Raw genomic sequence first — 8035 nt, 5'->3', positions numbered from 1 at the left:
ATACCTGGGTTATCTAAGTAAGAGGAACTCCTCAATCCAATAGCTCCTGTGCCCAAGTGCTGGCAAGGATTCAGAGAAGTGAGAACTTTTGTGCACTGCTGGTGAGAATGTAATAGTGCAGCCACTATGGAGAGTCCTAAAACTTAGAAAAATAGAATGGTTTTCTATCATATGAGCTATCCCACTTCTGGGTGTCTATCTAAAAGAACTCAAAGCAAGATCTCAAAGAGATATCTGTACACTCATGTTTAACATAGCATTATTCACATTAGCCTAGAGGAGGAAGCAACCCAAATGCTCATCAACAACTGAAAGGATAAAAGAAATGTGGTATGTATACATACTGGAATATTATGCAGCAGTAAAAGAGAAGAAAATCCTGTCACATACTACTACAACATGAATGAACCTTAAGGACATTATGCTAAGTAAAATAAGCCAGTCACGAAAGATCAAGTGCTGTATGATTTCTACTCATGAAGTAGTCAAGATCATAAAAACAGATAATGGAAAATTGCTTGGTAAGGAGTGGGGGGGTAGAATTAGTGTATAGTGGGTATAGAGTTTCAGTTTTGCAAAATGAAAAGGTTCTATAGATCTGTTGCACAAGAATAGGAATATAAATAATGCAACTGAACTGTACGCTTAAAAATGATTAGACAGTAAATCTAACCAATTTTGCCCCGATTGAAAATCAAAAGACTATTTCAGTCCCCTCCATTTAGAGACAAGAAAAAAAGAGGCTGAATGTGAGAATACGTCTACGATAAAACAGCAGGATAGTCGATTAAAAGACTGAATGTTCTCCTGCTAAGATCAAGAGCAAGGAAAGAATGTCCACTATTACCACTTCTGTATGACATTGGATTGAGTGTCTTCGCATTTCAATAAGGCAAGAGAAATAAAGGCATTACAACTTGACAGAAAAAGGAAACTGTCTTTCTTTACAAACATATTGTATATGTAAATAACTACAAAGCATCCCAAGGAATCTACACAGTAACTAATAAAATTAATGAGAATTTACCAAGCTATTAGGATGTGTCAGATAACACAAACCAATTGCATTTCTACTTACCAACAATAAACAATTGGAAAATGTATTTTAAACATGATTTGTAATAAATTAAAAACATAAAATAACAGAAAATTAAGAGATGTGTAAGACTTTTATACTGAAATCTACAAAGCATGGTAGAGAGATAGTAAAAGGAAGACCTGCTACACAGTATCTTGTCACATATTGGAAGACTCAGTATTAAGATACCAGTTCTTCTCAAATTGATTTACGGATTAATGCCATCCCATTCAAAATGCAGGCAGAGATTTTTGGGAAAATGACAAGATGATTCTAAAACTGATATAGAAATAGAAAGGATCTAGAATAGCCAAAACAATCTTGAAAAAGAAATATAAAATTGGAAGATTTACAATACCTCATTATTTGAATTTATTAGAAACCTAGAATAATCAAATTACTGTGATATTGACATAAAGGCAAATAAATCGGGAACAGAATAAAGGTGTATGGAAAAAACCCACACATACATGATCAATTGGTTTTTCAACAAAGATGCCAAGTCAATTCAATAAGAAATTATTGTTTTTTCAATAAATAATGCCAGAACAAGTGTATATCCATATCTCATACCATACACAACAATCGATTTGAAGCAGATCATAGGTGCAGGGGCTGGCCTAGATCCTGGTGCCAGCCCGACACTGGGGCAGGCGTGAAAGATGGGTCCACAGGGGCAGGTGTCAAGCCTGGGTCCATTGGGGCTGGCCTTGAGCCTGGGGCCTCTGGACCTGGCCTGGCACTGTGGCAGCTGGGAGCCTTGTTTGGGTCAGGGTGGGGGCCTAAGCCTGGAAACTGTGGCCACAGGTGCCAGTCTGGTACCAGGGTTCACCGGGATGGGCCTGGTACTGGGGTCTGTGGTGAAGTCAGGTGCTCACTTAACTCTTCTTCCCTTATGAGGTGGGTGTCTCTTGCACGCATTGCTAGGGCTTGGAGGAAGGATGACATGACTAATGTAAAACTGCTGATACTACCTTCTTTAGTGTGTCTTTTTTTGTTTCTGTGCTGGGTGTCAGTGGAAATCCAGAAGTATTTTCCAATCTTGAATTACTCACCTGGAATTGTTAGCTCTTTGTGAAGTTATTTTCATCATGAATAGTTGTTCAAACCGATGTTTCTGTAAGAAGACACACTCTGGAAATGCCTATCCTACCATCTTGCTGATATCTTTGTAGAAGCATCCTTTTATTGCTAACTTGCACTCACTTGTTCATGATATAATACACTTTTTATGATTTGATTTGCTAATTTGTTAAAGGATTATTGAGTCTATATTCTTGAGTGATATTGGTCTATAATTTTCTTTTGTCATAGTATTCTTGTCAAGTTTTGCTGGGACTGGAGTACGTTGGCCTCATAAAAAAGGTGCTTAGGTGTTCCCTCCTGATACTGAAATTCATCCTCTATTTTTTGAGTGTGTACAAATGTTTCCATAAGATTAATATTGTTTACTCTTTAAATTGTTGAAATGCTAGCAAAGCTGTTCAGGTGACAGTTATCCCCTCTTTCTTTCCTAAAATGTTGAATTTGTGCTTTCACTTTCTTTCATTAATAGGTGAGCTAAAGGTTTAACAATTTTAATCAAATGTAACAAATGTCTTGAATAAGCACCACTCTAGGGTGAAATAGAAAGAACGTTTTCATTGATTTCTGTCATCTGCTTCTGTCGTCTGTTGTTATTTAGCAGTGTTTGTGCCTAGTATACAATGATACTGGGATGTGAGAGTTTTGATGCGCTGTGTCTAACATATTAAGATCTACGTAGGATCAGAAGCAAATTCAGAAGCGACCTTCCCTACTGCTGAAGACATCCTAAGTTGAGTTTTCTAGAAGACCTTAAAATATTTCAGACAATAAATCTGATTTTTTCATTTAGTCAGGTCCAGTGAGAGAGTGGTGGGGAAGGTAAAAGACAACTCAAGAAGGCCTGAAATTTTGATATTTTGAACAGAAATGTTCAAAAATGTAAAGCAAATTTGATTTTTATGCATATTTGTCTACCTGACATTATGTATCTCTTTTTAGCCAGTTAAATTGTATGTTTTTATAGGGCAGACATTTGATCATAGTGAACTGAACCACGTATACTGCAATTTAACATCTACTCAAAAGCGAAGTTAGTTGTTGATCTCTCACAGTTACAGCCTATTCCTACTATTCTACTATTTTGTTAGTTCCTTTTATAAGACCAGTGTATAGACCAGCTATGCATGTATATGGTGGAGAACCTTCTAAAACAAGTCTCTCTTCTTTTGTTTTATTCTGTGACTTCAGAATTATTCTTCATAATTTATTTAAGTGAACCCAAGGAAACTGTAATAATGCTTAAATATATTTGTGTATGTTTATATAGCACTTTATACTTTACAAAAAAAAATATGCTTCTCATTATTCCTATTTTTTTCAAGTGTTAAAGACAGAATGTAGACAAAGTTACCCAACCTACAAGTAAAATGTAGAGAGCTTGAAGCTCAGATCTTTCCCAATGAACTCTAGAACTCTTTGGGCTACAACACCAAAAGTTATTATACTGCTCTCCCGCCAACTACTGTCCAGAACTTTTGGCGTAGGTGGAATAATGAAGAATCAACTATTGCAGTCTTTCAAAATTTTCATATGTATATAAGTTACCTGGAGATCTTATTAAAATGCAGGTTCTCTTTTAGTAGGATCAAGCAGGGCCTGTGGTTCTACATTTCTAAAAAGCTCCCAGTATATGCTGAAGCAGCTGATAGGGGACCAGATTTTGATTAGCAAGGCTTTAGTTTACCTATAGTGAGTTGACAGATTATCCAGATGTTTCTGATCCAAACAGATTTTCTTTTGTTTTATTATATAACTAGCTTAACAACTTAAAAAATGACCAAGAACATACTTCATTTGTATTTTCAAGTAAAGTCCAGGGCCATATCTCACTGTTCGGTGTTCAGTACAATTCAAAAAATAATACTATTAAAAGACGAATTTTATAAAAGTAAATAAACTTTCACTGGACTACTAGAATATGTGTAAGATATTACAGATAACCTAATTTAAGCCCATTCCTGTTCCAAGCTGAGTAAGAATAGGAAAAGTATAACACAACATATCAATCATCAAAAAGTTCACAATTCAGTGTGTGAAACAGTAAAACTACACATGGAACGATTTGCTATAGAATATAATTACATTGCGTGACCAGAATGAATATTATAAGTCTTCCCAGAAGGAGGAAGTTAATGAGAAATAAACAAGTCAAGGGAGAGTTCTGAAAGAATTTCAAAGATAGGCTGGATCTACAGTCATGGAAGGTATGAAGCAGGTTTGAAAGAGAAGATGAGAAAGGGGTATTCCAGAAGGGATAACAGGTTGAGCAAAGTTTGGGAATAAACATATTGGCAGTATCTTCTTTTCAGATGAGGGGGTTTCTGTGGAGAAGTGATGCAAAGCATATTTGAAAAGGTAAATGAAGCAGGCATATATAAAGGTCCAAATTTCAGGCAGATAGATTGACATTTCTTTTTGTGCGGAAGGGGCCAGTTACTAGAAGCACCAAGTACAAGGTGTATGTTTAGACCCTGTGATTTTAGCTACCCTTCAAAACTGACATTATACACTTTGATTTTATCATGTTTTTGAGCAGATATGTGACACGAGGAATTAAAATGTTTATATTGAGCTATCATTAATTACTGACTGATATACCAAAAAAATCATATTTTCAGAATTGCCACCAGTTTCCGGGCTAACCAAAACTACATATTTAGGATTCATGAAGGCTAACAGTTTTGAGAATGTCAGCATAAGCTCACTACCCCACTCTAACACTCAGTTTATTGTGTGATGATAGGTGGAAAGATTTCTCTAGAGTGTATAATGTCTTGGAGTCAGCAGCCAACCTCAACAGAGAGATTCTCACTTCAGAAGCAATTCAGTTAAAGAATACAAAGTAGAAAATTTCAACTTGGATGAGAGACGCAAATGAGAGAATACTGTCTCTCCAAACCACAGATGAGAAAATTGAGCCTCGAAGCAATTTTTAATGTATGTATTTATTCAGCTAAAGGCCAGAAGTACCTAAAAAAACCTTTTATTTCAATAAAAAAAAAAAATTCATTTCTTCAAACAACTTCTATTGCAGGATCTTATGTGCTAAATTCTGTGCTTGAAATTATTCACTTGGTTGAGGTCACATGGCTAATAATAGATAGAGACAAAATCCAAAGCCCATTCTCTTTCCAGTACTTCTGTACCCAATAGGTAGCATTAAAATTTGTATAGAAAACAGTGTCAGCAACAGAAAACAGTCACTGAGACCACAGACATATTGATGTCATAAAGGCAAAATTTGACTGTACTCAGCTACTGACCCAGAAATAGCTCTGTCCCCTGTGGATTTGGCTACAGCCCTATTTGTCTTGATCCCATTACCAACACCATCTGCCAAGAGACCCATCAGGAGTCATGCCTCACCATGCCTTAGGTAGTAGGCTCACAGACCAATCTCAGCTGTGGATCCTGAAGCACTGTGACCCAGCTCCAGTCATTCCTGGCCAACAGTCCTGTCTGTCCAGGGATCAGGCAGGAGACACATCCCCTCTGTGCCCCAAGGCAGACCCTCCAAACTCTTCTTACCGAAGATTCTGAATTGGCCCTATAACCAGTTTTAGTCCCTTGCACCGTCAGACTGGGAAACATCCTACCAAACCAGGGGACCGCCTAGAGACAAGCCAGTCTGAGCCCCTGGAGGTAGACCTGCTGACCTCAGCTTGACTACAGATCTTGAAGCAGCACTGTAACCCAGATCTAACCCTTTACAGCAACAATCAGAGAGAAGTACTATTTGCCCAGAAACCTGCCGAGAGACACACAGGTTTGTGTCTCTGGAGGTACACATTTGACTTTGACTTTAGTCCAACTGTAGATCTTGAGTGGGCACCATAAACCAGCTCCAACTTCTTACGGCCATGGTCTGAAGTGGTCCTGCCCACCCAGTAACCTGTTAGGAGCCCCCACTGCCAGTGACCTGAGAGAGCTACATGCAACTGTGCTCCTGTTAATAGGCCCACCATCTCTGGACTCTGAAGTAGACCCTTGTCCACAGCACCAGAAATGTTGACCAATGTCCTGGAGTCAGTCTCATCTACCCAAGAACATCAAAGTTTATGGAATATAAATCCTGGGGCTGAATTTAAATATAAACACAGACTATTGTATACTGTAATGGTGGTATGTAAAATCACTTTTATTACTAGTATATAAAAGATAAAAGCAGTATGAATAACTAATATCACAGAAATATGTTAATAGAAATGCAATATAGAAAGAAGCAAAACCTGACATCAGTTACATGAAGGCAGGGGAGTAAAGTGTAAAATTACTGTATTTGATTGTGTTATGTTCATCTGAACAGACTAATAACAAGAAAAGTAAATCAATAATCAAAAACCTCACAACAAAGAAGAGTCCAGGACCAGAAGGCTACACCAAATATTTATGAAGGAATTAATGCCAGTCCCGCAACAAGAATACTCAATGGAAAAAGGAAAATTTCTTCAATAAATGTTGCTGGAAAAACTGAATAGTCACATGCAAAAAAATGAGATTGGACCATTACATCATTCACAAAATTTAATTTTAAATGTATTAAAGACTTATGTGTTATACGTAAGACCTAAAACCATAAATCTCATAAAAGAAAATGTAGGTCAAAGTTTCGTGACATTGGTCTTTGCAACAAGTTTTTGTATATGACACCAAAAGAACAAAAAACAAAAACAACCAATAAATAAGAAGGACTACATCAAACTAAAAAGCTTCTGCACAGCAAAAGAAACCATCAGCAAACTATGGAAAGTGATAAAATCTTTGCAAAACATATGTCTAATAAAGGATTAATATCCAAAATATATAAGAAACTTACACAACTCAATAGCAAATAAACAATCATAAATAAAAGATAGATAGATAGATAGATAGATAGATAGATAGATAGATAGATAGATAGATAGATAGATAGATAGATAGATAGATGATAGATCTAGCAAAGGAACTAAATGTGGACTAATGAAAATTGGAATGGACTACTGAAATCCCTGCTTATAAAACTGGAGGGTTATAACAGACTAAAAGGATGATTTTCAGGAATGAATAACTATGTGTTAAAATGATATATGTGTATTTAAGAAAGATCACTATTGGATATATTATTGAGATATTTGAGAGAAAATATAGAGAAAATGGTACAGATGATACAAGTACTCATAGAAACTTTTATATCTCTAAAAATTATTCTTTTTCTTTGCCTGATCCTGTATTGGTGGAACATGGATTGAATTTATGAGTTCCAGGAAAAGAATCAGTTGCTGAATATGACACCATGACAACACATCTAAATATTACTGCCTTAAAAGAAGAATAATATAGATTTTTTTTTTTTTTTACTTTTTAAAAAATGAGATTAGATAGTTTCTGTCTCTTTCTTACCTGGTTGAAGAGGTAAGCCTATATGCTTGTTCTTATCCAACTCTACTCTATAAAACAGACTAGATAAAGGGGGAATCATTGACCTTATTTAAATTGCTCCTAGCTTTATGGGTCAGTCCTCTAGCTGAACCTAACAGTCTTGGCCCAAGAAGGATAATCTGGGTGAAAATTAATAAAAAGTGGAAAGAAGGGGAAGTGACTGCTAATATAAAGGGAGTCGATGGGAATCTCTTTGACATACTCTAAAGTGTGTTTGGAGGTTACTATTATATCTGTATGATAGTATCATGGGGAAATCAACATTTTGAGTCCTAAATATGTGCTCAAACTTAACAAGCATTTCTGACAACATGTTGGGTATATAAACCAACATCGACTGAGACATTCTAAGAGACAGTTTTTCAGAATTCACCTGGGAGGTACAACTGATGTTTCAGAACTCTCTTTGTTGGCCTGATATTCCTCTCTTCTGCAGGACCATATCCAATACCT

This window comes from Pteropus vampyrus, unplaced genomic scaffold (genome assembly GCF_000151845.1).
Source record: "Pteropus vampyrus isolate Shadow unplaced genomic scaffold, Pvam_2.0 Scaffold103, whole genome shotgun sequence".
In the NCBI taxonomy this organism is placed as follows: Eukaryota; Metazoa; Chordata; class Mammalia; order Chiroptera; family Pteropodidae; genus Pteropus; species Pteropus vampyrus.
Note: the sequence above shows the minus strand (reverse complement) of the source record.